The sequence below is a fragment of the Puma concolor genome, chromosome C1 (assembly GCF_028749965.1).
Source record: "Puma concolor isolate L17-30 chromosome C1, mPumCon1.1.hap2, whole genome shotgun sequence".
Lineage (NCBI taxonomy): Eukaryota > Metazoa > Chordata > Mammalia > Carnivora > Felidae > Puma > Puma concolor.
The window spans coordinates 36245844-36257897 of NC_141674.1; the positions used below are offsets into that span (position 1 = coordinate 36245844).

The 12054-nt window shown below is 37.3% G+C and overlaps 1 protein-coding gene across 5 annotated transcripts in view; it reads right to left on the bottom strand.

Annotated features, from left to right (window-relative positions):
* The window catches only part of IPP (intracisternal A particle-promoted polypeptide), a 42833-nt gene that overhangs the window by 2087 nt on the left and 28692 nt on the right, over positions 1-12054 (bottom strand). The gene's annotated exons all lie outside the window — the stretch shown is intronic.

Below are 12054 nucleotides of genomic sequence, written 5' to 3' on the forward strand. Positions count from 1 at the left end.
TTTAAATTTCAAACTCACAATCCAGTCATATAAACATTTTCAAATGAACTTTTGAGTAGGCATAGACAAAAGTAACGAGTTTAGAGGAAAACAACTGAAAAACATGTTTGATTAATTATAAATCATGATCAGGAGACAATCTAGATATCCCTTATAGGCATGCGTTCTATAAAACTAGTTCTATTGAATATAAGTAGGTAATGCACACACACACACACACACACACACACACACACACACACACACCACAAACCCACAAAGCTCCAAGAAGAAAAAAGCTTCTCTATACAGAAGGACTTTAATATGCTAATGACCTTTATTAATCTCCAAGATAATGATATTGCTATCAACACTTGCCCAGTTATTAACCACGGAATCCTTTTTTTCAAAGATCATCTAGTGGAGTTAATGATTTGCAAAATGTATTTTCAGAAAAAGTGTAGATCGGGGGTCAGAAACTATAGCCTATTTTGGTGAGAATGATTTTTCCAGATTAAAAGATTATTTTAAAATATAAGAATATTTCATGGGGCTCCTGGGTGGCGCAGTCGGTTAAGCGTCCGACTTCAGCCAGGTCACGATCTCGCGGTCCGTGAGTTCGAGCCCCGCGTCGGGCTCTGGGCTGATGGCTCAGAGCCTGGAGCCTGTTTCCGATTCTGTGTCTCCCTCTCTCTCTGCCCCTCCCCCGTTCATGCTCTGTCTCTCTCTGTCCCAAAAATAAATAAACGTTGAAAAAAAAAATTAAAAAAATAAATAAATAAATAAAATATAAGAATATTTCAAATGGTGTTGGGAAAAACAGGACTATATGCCAAAGAATAAAACTGGACCACCTTCTGACACCATACACAAAAATAAGCTCAAAATGGATCAAGGACCTAACTGTGAGACCTGAAACCATAAAAATCCTACAAGACAGCACACACAGCAATTTCTCTGATATCAGCTGTAGCAACACTTTTCTCGCTAGGTCTCCTGAGGAAAGACAAAAATAAATAAAAGTAAATATAAACTGTTGGGACTACATCAAAATAAAATGCTGTTTTCTGCACAGTGAAGAAAACAATCAACAAAACAAGAAAACAACCTACTGAATGGGAGAAGATATTTGCAAATGACATATCTGATAAAGGGTTAATATCCAAAATATATAAAGTGCTGTTACAACTCAATACTATAATAATCATCATCATCATCATCCAATTAAAAAATGGACAAAAGACATGAACAGACATTTCGCCAAAGAAGACATCCAGATGGCCCACAGACATGTGAGAAGATGCTCAACATCACTCATCATCAGGGAAATGCAAATCAAAACTACAATGAGATACCACCTCACCCCTGTCAGAATGGCTAAAATCAAAATACAAGATGGGGCACCTGACTGGTTCAGTTGGTTGGGCATGTGACTCGATCTTGGGGTCATGACTTTGAGCCCCATGTTGGGCATAGAGATTACTTAAAAAAAAATAGGAATAAAAATATAACACAGGAAACAAAGTGTTAGTAAGGATGTGGAAAAAAAGGAACCCTCGTGCACTGCTGGTGGGAATGCAAACTGGTACAGCCACTGGAGAAAACAGTATAGAGGTTCCTCAAAAAGTTAAAAACTACTGCCTACAATCCAGTAATGGCACTACTGGGTATTTACCTAAAAAGTACAAAAACACTAATTCAAAGGGACACATGCACCCCTATGTTTATTGCAGCATTATTTACATAGCCAAATTACAGAAGCAGCCTCAGTGTTCATCAGTAGAGGAATGGATAAAGAATAGTATATGAATACAGTGTAATATTATTCACCCATAAAAAAGAATGAAATCTCCCCTACAAAAATGGCTCTTGACAAGAATAAGGGAACCACGGGGCTCATCCCACAATGTCGATGTTTCATTTTCATCAGTGTATTAGAACTATAGTTTGCTTTTTATCCTGAGTAACCTCAAAATAAACTCTGTAGGACCAGACACATGTTATACATTATCTTTAAGATTTGGATCTATAATGTAGGTCTTTAGTAGACAGAAAATAACAGTAACATTTTAGATTCATGCACGAAAAACCAAGGTAACTGACTACTGATAAACACTTATTTTGGAACAAAAATCTATTCATTTCCAGCCATATAGAAAAAAATAGCAACAGAAAGTGCTCTCAGAAAGTTCATTTTCTAGATTCCCAAATAAGATCACACAGAAGGTCAAAGGAATTTGAACTATCACCAAAGTCTGAAACTTATTAGAAATAAGAATCAAAATCATGCTTTACAATAAGACAATTCTATTCTTGCCACTTCTATTCAACATTGTACTAGAGGTTTTAACCAAGGCAATTAGGAAAGAAAATGAAATAAAAGGCATTGAGAGTGGAAAGGATAAAGTAAAGCGATCTCTATTTATAGAAGACACAATCTTGTATTTGGAAAATCTTAAGAAATCCATAAAAAAGGGGAGCCTGGGTGGCTCAGTCAGTTAAGCGTCCGACTTCAGCTCAGGTCATGATCTCACAGCTTGTGAGTTTGAGCCCCACATCAGGCTCTGTGCTGACAGCTCAGAGCCTGGAGCCTGCTTTGGATTTTGTGTCTTCCTCTCTCTCTGCCCCTCCGCCACTCACACTCTGTCTCTCTCTCTCTCTCTCTCAAAAATAAATAACATTAAAAAAATTTTTTTAATAAAAAAAATCCACAAAAAAACTATCAGAGTACAAGTGCTACAAGGTTTCAGGATATAAGATCAACAGACAAAAATCAATTGAATTTCTATACACTAGCAATGAAAAATCTGAACATGAAATTAAGAAAACATTAAAGGAATAAAATACTTAGGAATAAATTTTAAAAACAGAGTTCAAGGAACTGAAAATTATAAAACATTGTTTAAAGAAACTGAAGACGACTAAACAAACAGAAAAACATTCCATGTTGAAGATGAAAAGTCCTAATATTGTTGGGGCACCTGGGTGGCTCAGTCGGTTGAGTGTCCGACTTTGGCTCAGGTCATGGTCTCGCAGTTCATGAGTTCGAGCCCTGCTTTGGGCTCTGTGCTGACAGCTCGGAGCCCGGAGCCTGCTTTGAATTCTGTGTCTCCCTCTCTCTCTGCCCCTCCTCCACTCACTCTCTCTCTCTCTCTCTCTCTCAAAAATAAATAAACATTAAAAACATTTTTTAAAAAGGTCCTAATATTGTTAAGATAGCAACACTCCCCATATTGATCTCTAATTCAATGTAATCCCTATCAAAATCCAGCTAGCTTCTTGGTAAAAACCGACAAGCTGACGGGGCACCTGGTTGGCTCAGCTGGAAGAACATGCGACTCTTGATCTTGAGTTTCTGAGTTTGAGCCCCACACTGGGTATACAGATTATTTAAAAATAAAATCTTGGGGCGCCTGGGTGGCTTGGTCGGTTGGGCGGCCGACTTCGGCTCAGGTCATGATCTCGCGGTCCGTGAGTTCGAGCCCCACGTCGGGCTCTGGGCTGACAGCTCAGAGCCTGGAGCCTGTTTCGGATTCTGTGTCTCCCTCTCCCTCTGCCCCTCCCCTGTTCATGCTCTGTCTCTCTCTGACTGAAAGATAAATAAACGTAAAAAAAAAAAAAATTTTTTTTAAATAAAATCTTAAAACAAGAAAAACAAAACCTGACAAGCTGATTCTAAAATTCACATGGAAAGGACCCAAAATAGCTAAACCCATTTTTTTATTTTTTATTCTATTTATTTATTAAGTTTATTTATTTATTTATTTTGAGAGAGAGCATGCGCATGGGTAGGGGAGGGACACAGAGAGAGAGAGAATCCCAAAGAATCCCAAGTAGGCTCTGCACTGTCAGCGTGGAGCCCGATGTGGGGCTCGAACCCACAAACTGTGAGATCATGACTTGAGCCAAAGCTGGATGCTTTGATACCTGAGCCACCCAGGTACCCCTAAACCCCCTCTTTAAAAGAAGTACAAAGTTGAAGGACTCACACTGTCCAATTTCAAAACTTGCTACAAAGCTACAGTAATGAAGACAGTGTGGTAGTGGCATTAGAATAGGCATATAGACAGATAAGTGAATAAAACTGAGAGTCCAGAAATAAACCCTCACTTTCATGGTCAACTGATTTTCAACAGAGGTGCCAAGACAATCCAATGGGAAAAAATAGTCTTTTCAACAAATAGTGCTGGGATGATGGGTTAGCCACATACAAAAGAATGAAGGTAGACCCCTACTTCATCCCATATACAAAAATTAACTTAAAATGAATCAAAGACTTAAATATAAGAGCTAAAACTATAAAACTCTTAGAAAAATATCTTCATAACACTGAATTAGGCAATGGTTTCTTAGTTATGACACCAAAAGCATAAATGACAAAAGAAAAAACATCAAAATTAAAAATGCTGATTTTTTTTTTTTAAAGTGGGCCTCACACCCAGCATAGAGCCCAATGTGGAGCTTAAACTCACAACCCTGAGATCAAGACCTGAGCTGAGATCAAGAGTCAAGACGCTTAACCAACTGAGCCATCCAGGTGCCCCAAAAATGTTTGTGCTTCTAACTATACCATAAAGTGAAGAAAATCACTTCTTGGAATGGGGGGAAATTTTTGCAAATGATACATCTGATAAAGGACTAGAATATATAAAGAACTCTTACAACTCAATAATAAAAAGACAATCCATTTTTCAAAAAATTTCTAATGTTTGTTATTTGAGAGAGAGACAGACAGACAGAGAGACAGACAGAGCATGAGCGGGGTAGGGGCAGAGAGAGAGAGACAAACAGAATCCGAAGCAGGCTCCAGGCTCTGAGCTGTCAGCACAGACAGCTGGGTTCAAACCCACAAACTGTGAGATCATGACCTGAGCCGAAGTTGGAATTACTGTATCATCCAGCAATTTCACTCCTAGGTATGTATATACCCAAGAAAAATGAAAACACATGTCCACACAAAAATGTGTACACAAATGTTCACAGCAGCATTGTTTATAATAGCCAAAAGTTTAAACAATTCAAATGTTTGGTGTGTGAATAATATCTCAATAAAGCTGTTAACAAAATTCTTTTTACTTGAGAGAGAAAAGAAAGAAAATTTAAATCTTTAGGCTTTAAAGGTTTTAATAACCATAAGTGGTTTAAGAACCATAAAATTCAAGTAACATTAATCCACATTTCCCAAAATATGTTCCCTGAAACACTTTATTCCAGAAATGCTCCACAAACATCCACAAACAAAAGGGTTTGTGTGCACCATAAAATTTGAGAGATTTAGCATAAAGAGGCATAAAGCATATTATTGTACTAAATTGTGTAAAGAAACTTATTTAACTTTGTTTAACCCGACTTTCCCTACATATAGTTGATTAGGGGAACACGTTACCTAATTCCTCTTAACAGTGCAAAAAACTAGGGACACCTGGGTGGCTCAGTCAGTTGCGTGTTTGATTCTTGATTCTGGCTCAGGTCATGATCTCACCATTTGTGAGATCAAGCCTGTGTCAGGCTCTCCACTGATAGTGCAGAGCCTGTTTGGGATTCTCTCCCTCCCTCTCTCTCTCTACCCTTCCCCCACTCATGCTCTCTCTCTCTCTCTCTCCAGATAAATATAGTACTCCATAGAAACTAATTTGGAAAAAATTGCTCTAACCTATAAGCCTACAGCATAACACACCTTATTACTGCATATCCCAGCACCTAACAAACTGTGATGTAATTGTTTGTCTATTTACGTCTCTATATTCCCCACTAGAATTTAGGCTCCTTAAAAACGGGGGCCTTGCATGTTCAGTTTGCCCTGTTTCCCCATGCATAGTATCTGATCGATACTTACATACTAAGAAGTCTGTACAAGTGAATGAATAAATGGATTAATGAACAAATGCACGATAGAATGGTGATTCAATGAAGACACAACCTTTCCCTATTTTCCTCTAATCTCCCCTTCCTAGCATAATTGAGTCAACCCAGTATGTGAGAGGAAGAAAGAACATTGGTAAGCTCATATACGCAGTGACAAGAAGGGCTATGTACAGGGGCGCCTGGGTAGCTCAGTCGGTTGAGCATCCGACTTTGGCTCAGGTCATGATCTCATGGCTCATGAGTTCAAGCCCCACATTGGGCTCTGTGCTGACAGCGCAGAGCCTGGAGCCTGCTTCATATTCTGGGTCTCCCTCTCTCTCTCTCTCCCCTCTTCCGCTCATGCTGTCTCTGTCTCTCAAAAATAAATAAACATTTAAAAAAAAAAAAAAGAAGGGTTATGTACAAAAGTGGCAGTTAGAGAAGAGAGTTGGACATAGTAGGGAGATTTGTTTCATTTAATAAGTACATTGAATTAACAAATAAGTAAATATACAGTTGACCCATTAACAGCAAGGGGGTTGGGGCACCTACCCCCATGCGGTTGAAAATCCATGTGTAACTTTTGACTCCCCACAAACTTAATTACTAATAACTTACTATTAGTAAATGTTATTAAAAAAATCATAAGGAAGAGAAGATACATTTACAGTACTGTATTGTATGTATTGAAAAATTCCATGTATAAGTGGACCCACACAGTTCAAAACCATGTTGTGTTCAAGGGTCAGCTATAGGGAGAATAATAGGACCCAAGTTTTTAACTAACAGAGAAGGTATTTACAAAAATGGAAATGGGTAAGGCCTGAAAGAATCTGAGATATTGTACTGTAATTTGGAGTTATCATTATGAACTCATGGTTTTATAATGTATAATACTTACATGTTACAGAAATATTTACAAATTAATGTGTGTGAATATATGTATGTAAATATATATATTTCCTGGCTCTGTTTACTGAGAGTGCCTAGAAGCAGCAATACCCCAGTAGTAATGAGCAGTCCAAGTGCCTAGACCTTGGTTTCTAAATACTATCCTTCCCTAAGACAAACTGGAGCTTCTTAGAGAAATGGCTGATTCCAGGGCTAGAGCAGAGAAAGTACAAAATAAGCTTGAAATATTTTATTATCTATAAAGTAATGCTCAATGAATGATGGAACATGTCAAAAGGACACAGGAAGGATTTCCACTTACAGCCATGGTAGACTAATTGTTACCAAAGCTGTCCTCCTGCCATAAAAACCTAGAAAACTGGACAAAACCTATGAAACAAAAGTTCTCAGACAACACACAATGAATAATTGTGATCCCTTAGAAAAAGAAACAAACAAGGTGTCCAAGCTTTCTGTCTGATGGGGCTTTCTAAACAGTAGTACAGGGAAGGAGATTCCCAAGCACAGCATGACAGTAATCTGATTTAGGAGACAGAGATCATAGTTTAGAGAGGTTGAAGCAGCTAAGATTTGCAAGCAAGACTGCCAGAGGTCCCCTTGTGTCTTGAGTACTACTAATCTGTTCAATGCATAAAGTGAGACTCTATTAGAACAGGCAAAGAACTAACAGGAGGATGTGACGTAACAAGAAATATATATTTGGTCTCTGGCCCCAGTTCCTGACACAGAACTCCTAAATCCTTTGGAATTTCCTGGGTGATAGAAGTGTCTTTTGTTCTAATGAGGTGCTCTTAATAGCTTCAGAATGAGAGCTGGTTATCAGAAAGACCAAGCCAGAATTAGAACCTCGGAACTTTTAGCCCCACCCCCTATCATCTGGGTAGGGGAGAGGGGCTGGAGGTTGAATTAGTAATCAATTATGCCTACATGATGAAGCCTCCATAAAAATCCCCATACTATGGTTTTCGGAGAGCTTTCAGGTTGGTAAAGACATCCATGTATCACAAGGGTGTCATACCCCAAATTCTACAGACTCCTACACCCAAGACCCTTCTGGACCTTGCTGTATATACCTCTTTATCTGACTATTCATTTATATCCTTTATAATAAAGTACATAGTACATAATAGTACATAAAGTGTTTCCCTGAGTTCTGTAAGCCATTAGCGCAAATTATTGAACCTGAGGAAAGGATTTTGGGAACCCCTGATTTGTATCCAAATCAAACAAATGTAATGTAAAGAAGTCAGTGGTTAACCTGAAGTCCCACTGCTTGAAATTGGTGTGTAAAGTGAGGGGAAGTCTTGTAAAACTGAGTCCTTAATCTGTGGGGTTGTTAGGGTCAGAAATGAATTGCCTTGAGGGTACCCAGTTGCTGTCTATCAAGAACTAGAGAACAGTTTGGTATGGAATACCTACACATTTTGTGTCAAAAATATTGTGACAACAAAAACTGTTTTCCTTGATAGGAGGTGTAAGCTGAACAATTCCCAGAGCTCACACAAGGCTAGAGGACATTCTAGTTTTGAGTAGCCAAAATAAAGAAACCTTGCTGAATACCTAGGACATTAGCAGAGACTCAAGAAGGGTCATTCTTTAGAAGGAGACCTACAAGAAAGACTACTCTAGACCTTCCCTACAAAGCTTAAGAACATTTTTCAAAAGAATCAATCTGATTTGCCAATGATGTAACTGTTTATCAACAGTTAAAAGAAGAAAATAAAATCCAAACACTGAGCAATATAACATTCACAGTGTCCACCATCCAAACGACAGTTACTAAAAATGTGGAAAAGCAGGAAGAATGTGACTCAAACCAGAAAGAAAAAATTTCAACAGACACAGGTCCAAAAGTGATGATAATAATGGAATCAGCAGACAAGGACTTCAAAACAGATGTTATAAATATGTTCAAGGATCTAAAGGAAAACATGGACATGATGAGAGAAATGGAAGACATAAAAAAAAAAACCAAAAATATCTTTTAGAGCTAAAAATATATTTGAAGTGAAAAATTCCTTAAATGGAATTAGACACTGCATATTAGAAGTCAATATAGATTAATAAACTTGAAAACACAGCAAGAGTAACTATCCAAACTGAAGCACAAAGTTTCACTTATACAGGATAAGTTCTAAAGATCTAACATATAGCATGGTGACTATAGTTAATAATACTATACTGTATACTTGAAATTTGGTAAGAAAGCAGATCTTAAGTACTCTCACCACACACAAAAAAAGGAAAAGAGAACCTGAAACTAATATAACACTGTATGTTAACAATACTGGGATTAAAAAAAAATTAGAGGGGCGCCTGGGTGGCTCAGTGGATTGAGCATCCGACTTTGGCTCAGGTCATGATCTCACAGTTTGTGAGTTTGAGCCCACATCAGGCTCTGTGCTGACAGCTCAGAGCCTGGAGCCTGCTTCATAGTCTGGGTCTCCCTCTCTCTCTCAAAAATAAATAAACATTAAAAAAAAATTAAATAAAAATTAGAATGACTAATACAGACTTTAGTAAAATGGAAAAAAAAAGAAAAGGAAACTGTGATGTGATGAATATGCTAATCAGTTTGATTTGGTAATCATTTCATAATGTATATCAAAACATCAAATTATACACCTTAAATCTATACAATTTTTATCAAGTATGCCTCAGTGAAGCTGTATAGCAAAAAAACAAAACAAAAAACAGAAAACAAAACTGAAGCACAGAGAGAGAAAAGATGCGGAAAAATTAACAGAATCTCAGTAACCTGTAGGACCTGGGCATGTTATTGGAGTCTCAGGAAATCTAAGAAAATCTAAGGAAATATGGCTGAAAACATTTAATTTGATGAAAGCTATAATCCTACAAATTCAAGGAGTTCAGTGAATTCCAAGCAGATTAAACACAAAACTCCAACAGGACACACCATAATCAAATACTGGAAACCTATGATAAAGAGAAAATTGTAAAAGCCTCCAAAGAAAAAAAGACACGTACAAAGGAACAAGGATAAGAATTACTACTGACTTCCCATCAGAAACAGTGCAAGAAGATAAACAACGCCTTTTAAGCAACGGGGGAAAAAAAAACCCATAAAATTCTGTGCTCAGTAAAATATCTTTTGGGGCACCTGGGTGGCTCAGTCAGTTAAGCATCTGACTCAGGTCATGATCTCATGGCTTGTGAGTTCCAGCCCCACATCGGGGTCTGTGCTGACAGCTCAGAGCCTGGAGCCTGCTTCAGATTCTGTGTCTCCCTCTTTCTCTGTCCCTCTGCTGCTCGTGCTCTGTCTCCCTCTTTCTCAAAAATAAACATTAAAAAAAGAAAAAAATATATATCTTTCAAAAAATGAAGGCAAAAGAAAACCGTTCAGAAAATGAACAGAGAGTGAATCAACGCCAGCAGACCAACACTAAAAGAAATATTAAAGAGAAGTTAGTTCTTCATGCTAACACAAAATGTTATGAGATGAAAACTTAGTTCTATAGAAAAGAATAAAACTAGGAATGATAAATATATACATAATTATAAAAGACTTTCACATTAAAATTTTATGTTAAATATAACTTTTTAAAGCAAATATAACAAAAGGTATTGTGGGGTTTACAACATATGTAGAAGTAAAATGTATAACAAAAGCACAAAGAATGGAAAATGGGAAAATGAAAGTATATTTTTGTAAGTTTCTGACATTCAAAGTGAAGTGGTTTGGGGTGTCAATATACTTGAATTAAAAAAAACTTTTAGGGGTGCCTGGGTGGCTCAGTTTGTTTAGCATCCAACTTCAGCTCAGGTCATGATCTCATGGTTCATGAGTTCCAAACTCATGTCAGTCTCTGTGCTGACAGCTCAGAGCCTAGAGCCTGCTTCAGATTCTGTGTCTCCCCTCTCTCTCTGTCCCTCCCCAGCTCGCACTCTGTCTCTCTCAAAGATCAATAAACATTTAAAAAAAAAGTTAAAACAAAAAAGAAGTGGTTTAAATAAAAAAAAAAAGAAAGTGGTATGATATAATGCAAAGGTAGCCTTGATCATACATACATATATATATATAGTATAAATATGTATAATACATAATATAAACCCTACAATAACCACTAAGAAAAAGGTGAAGAGTTATAGTTAATTGGACAAAAGAGATCAAATAGAATACTAAAACAATTGACATAAAGACAGAAAAGAGGAGGGAAAAATGAAAGAAAGAATTGTAGAAATAGAAAACAGCAAAACAGGAGTCTAGAAACCAATCATATTTGTAATTACATTACATATAAATAGTAAAAACTCTAAAGACTCCATTTGAAAGGCAAGAAACTGTCAAACTGGATTACAAAGAGACTACAACTGGGTCACCTGGGTGACTTAGTTGGTTAAGCATCTGACTCTTGGTTTTGGCTCAGGTCATAGATCTCACAGTTTGGGAGTTTGAGCCCCGCACTGGGCTCTGTGCTAACCGTAAGGAACCTGCTTGGGATTCTCTCTCTCCTTCTCTCTCTGCCCCTCCCCTGCTTGCTCTCTAAGTAAATAAACTTAAAAAATAAATAAAAAAAGAGACTACTACAACTGTATGTTACCTTACAAGAGATGCAACTTGTAAAGATATAGATAGATTTAAAGTAGAAGGAAAGAAAAAGATGTACCATGCAAATAATAGTCAAAAGATAGCTTGGCCACATCAATGATTATATTAATATCAGACAAAGTAGACTTCAGAACAAAACATAATACCAAAGATAAAAACAAATATTTCATGACTATGAAAGGATCAATTTCATCAAGAAGACATAATAATCCCAACCTGTACACACTTAATAACAGAGATTCAAAATATGTGCAGGGAAGGGAAAATTCCTCCTTTACCCTTAAGGTCTTCCAGCTGGACTAAGAATTAAATTTACATGAGACAGATTAACAAGAGAAAAAAAGTTTTATTACTTGCGCACAAAGGCCCAATAATGTAATTGAGACCTAAAAAAGTGACAAAGGCAGGTGGTTTTTATACGTTTTAAACAAAGAGAGAATAAATCTGTGGGGGATTGACAGGACAAAGTAAAATTAACTTTTGGAGCTTCAATTAGTAAGGAATTGTAAAAAGAATTTGGGTTCTGACAGTAAATTAGGTTTTTTTTTTTTTAATGTTTATTTAATTTTGAGAGAGAGAGAGACAGGGGCAGAGGGAGAGACCAAGTCAGGGAGGGGCAGAGAGACAGGGGGACAGGAGATCCAAAGCAGGCCCTGCGCTGACATCCCGATGTGGGGCTCAAACTCATGAACCATAAGATCATGACCTGAGCTGAAGTCAGATGTTCAACTGACTGAGCCACCCAGGAG